General features: G+C 27.3%; 1 protein-coding gene across 1 annotated transcript in view; it reads left to right on the top strand.

Annotated features, from left to right (window-relative positions):
* Positions 1-3638, top strand: part of Phum_PHUM155390 (class C metabotropic glutamate-like G-protein coupled receptor GPRgbb2, putative) — a gene marked incomplete at both ends in the record, with an annotated part of 52133 nt that overhangs the window by 1183 nt on the left and 47312 nt on the right. The window lies entirely within an intron of this gene.

Raw genomic sequence — 3638 nt, 5'->3', positions numbered from 1 at the left:
AACGGTTTTTAACGGTTTTTAATTTTAAATTTTTGTGACGTCATTTTTAATTATGACGCGTACATATCATTTAATTATTCGTTCATTATTATACACATTTTATTTTATTTAGTCGTGTAAAGATTTTTTTTTCTTTTCCGAGGTTTTTTTTTTTGAAAAGGTACTTCCTTTAAAAGGGATGGAGTAGGATGAAAAAAGGGGTGGTGGGAGGAAGAGAGAGAGAGAGGGAGGGAAGGAAGGAACGCAACCGAGTTATATTAAAAAAAAAAATTTCGTTTATTTTGTTTTTATTTTATATTTTCTCCCAATAATATTTCATTTATTATTATTATTATTTTTTCCTTTGAAAAACGGCAACAAACCTTTTTTTTTTTTTTTTTAATCATTTAAAAAAATGAAACTAACCTTTTGAACTTTTAATATTAATCTTTTTTTTTTTTTAATAACGACGAAATCGATGAAAAAAAAAATGAAATAGAGAGGAAAATTAAAAATGGCGGATTTTTTCTTTTTTTAACGAGAATTTATTATTAAAAGGAAAAATTTTACATCCTATTTTTTTCCTTCCTTCTTTCCCTCCTCCCCTCCCAAAAAAAATTTTTTTTAAATTGTTAAGGATGGAGGGAAGGAAGGGAGGGCGGAAAAGAGTACAAATTTAATTTTTATGTGCGTATGCTATGACGTCATTATTAATAGTCGATAAAATACGTAATAAAAAATTTTTGGAGTGAAAAAAAAGACAAGAAAAAGGAAAAACGTTAAGCGATTAAAATTAAACACGTTTTAATGGAATTTTTCTGAAAAAAAAAACGGAAGTGAACACGATGAGAAAAAAAAAGGAAAGAAAAAGGAAAGGAAAAAAAAGGGAAATGGGAAAATGGGGATTCAAAGAAAGAATAAATTATCTCTCAAAGCTAAAGTTCATTTTCTAAATTTCAATTTTATGTTTTCTTTTCGTTTTTCAAAACGTATTAAAAAAAATTTTTTTTTCCTTTTTTTTCCTTTTTTTTTCCTTTCTTTCTTTCCTTCTACTATTTTTTAAAAATTTTTTTCCTTTTGTAAATTATTATAATTAAAAAAAAAAAAGAAAAAAAGAAATTTTTTGTGCGAAAATTTTAACGAGAGTTGTAAATTTTTATTCGAGTAGTAACGAGGGACAAAGGAAAAGAAAAAAAGGAAAAAAAACGAAAGTGAATTTAATTTTTGACCCCATTTTTTTTTTGTTTTTCCTTTTTCTTTCTCAAAGGAATTTATTGATCCGTTGAATTGAAAAAAAGAAAACAAAGGAAATAATGGGAAATAAATTTTTTTTCTTTTATTATCTAAAGAGGTAAAAATAACGAATGAAAAAATTTTTGTTTTTTTTTTTTAAAATTTTTGCGCCATTTTAATAATTAATGACGTCATAACCACCTCCTCTTTTCCCTCTCCTTCCCCTCCCCCGCACCGAAAAGATGCTCTCATGCTGTTAAGTAATTTTTTTTTTCGGTTTAAAATTTTCCTCCTTTTTTGGAGGAAAAAAAAAAAAATTTTCCCGTTGGTTTTTTTTTAAAGCTCTTTTCAAGTTTTCCCCTCGCTGACCGGAAATAGTTTGTTTGGAACAAAAAAAAAAAACTTTTTTATTTGACACTTTAATGGCTATAACTAAAATTTCAAAACCGGAAACTATTTAAAAAAAAGATAAAAAATTTTTTTTTTTCGTTTCGAAAATAATCACGAATGATATTTTTTTTCACGGTTTTTCTTTCCACGAATTTATAAAAATTTTAATCATCATCATTATTATCATCATTATCATCGTTTCAATTTTAACGACGACAAATTTCCCTTTTTTTTTTTTTTTTTACTTTTTGTCGGAGTTTTTCTATCATTCTGAAAATTTTGAATTTTAAAATTTTCACGATGACTGGAACTGTTTCCGTTTTTTCTTGTATTTCTCTCTCTTTTTTTTTATCTCATTTCCTGTAATGTTTTTTTTTTTTTTGTTCATTTTGTTGTTACAATATCCGGTTTGTCCAAAATAGGAAACGGATTCGTTTTTCTTTTTGTAAAAGTTTTACAATTTATTCGTACGTCTTTCGATTTCTTTTTTATCAATATCGAACATCCGGAAATTAATCTTTATTATTATTATTATTATTACCGTTAACCCGGTAAGGGTGGGGGAGAGGAGGAGGGAAAGAATGCGACGATACAAAATTGTGACGTCATTAAACGTATAGAATACTTCCCAAAAAAAAAAGAAAATGTCGGACGAATTAAACAAAGAATTAGACGAGGAAAATTTTATTAATTAAAAAAAAAAAAAATGTCGACTCCGTCGTTAAATTAAACTTAAAATATATAAAATATTTCCGGTTGTATTGTTGTCGTTGTTGTTGTTGTTGTTAGTTTTGTAGTATTTGATAATATATATAAATTAAGTAATAAAATTTAGGTCAAATTATAATTAAAACATTCAGACAATTGTAATTATTATTATTATTTGAGGTTCGTTTCGCTTTTTGGTTAGTTCCACGTTTTAAACAACAAAATAATAAGAAAAACAAGATAAAAACAAACAAACAAACAAACAAGGAAACTAATCGGGTCACTGACATTTTTATTTCTATATATATATATAGCAGCACAAACGTTAAAAATATTTTTTTTTCTTTTTATCGACTATAAAGACTATAAATTTAAATGTCTATAAATAATAATAATAATAATAGTTTTATGCCGTAATAAAAGATTACCATCGTGTTTTTTTCTTTCCCTTTTCTTTTCTTTTTTCCTTTCCTTTCTTTTCCTTTTTTTTTCCTTTTACGGGAAAATTTAAAATTAATCGCACGTAAGAAAAAAAAAAAAAAAAATTTTTTTTCTTATACTAACTCAATCGACACGAGCTCAAATATTTTTATACAAAACACCTGACTCAAAAAAAAAAAAAGTGGCACCAGATGTTTTCCTTTTTTTAAATTTTTTGTTTTAAATTTTTTTGTTTTTTTTTTTTTTTTGCTGTGTTGTTGCATTTTGCTTACTTTTTTCTTCCTCTTCTTCTACGTCTTCTTCTTTCCCGTCGTTACAATCATTTTCATCGTCATCATCATCACCACCACCACCACCATCACCATCATCATCATCATCTACGTCATTGCCACCATTATTACCATCATTATCATAATCGCCACCACCATCATCATCGTCATCGTCATCATCTACGTCATCATTACCATCATCATCATCATCATCATTTTTTTTTTTAATGTTCTTATGTCGACTTTTAAACAATTTGATTCGGATTTGTTTAACAAACGGAAATTAATTTTTTTTTCTTCAAAATATTATTATTATTATTATCATTATCATTATCATATTTATTATTATTATTATTATCCACCATTAAACACGACAAGGCTACTTGTCGGAGTTTTTAAGTATTTATCCGAGGTTTCTACCCGATTCCTTAGGGACAAATACTCGAATTTCGGTGGTGCCACTTATTATAAGATAGCACCACATCAATTCTTGAAGGTCTTCCTGAGTCCGTCTTTTTCGATGGGAACGATTTGTCTCCTGAACTGGGCTCCGGTGACTAACATCTTTGGAGTGGCCAGGGTCAGAAGCAGTGAAATTCACGTTCTCGTCGAGCTGCC

This window comes from Pediculus humanus, genomic scaffold, assembly GCF_000006295.1.
Source record: "Pediculus humanus corporis 1103172107500 genomic scaffold, whole genome shotgun sequence".
In the NCBI taxonomy this organism is placed as follows: domain Eukaryota; kingdom Metazoa; phylum Arthropoda; class Insecta; order Psocodea; family Pediculidae; genus Pediculus; species Pediculus humanus.
The sequence above is the reverse complement of the archived record's forward strand: the minus strand, read 5'-3'. Positions and strand labels throughout refer to the sequence as shown.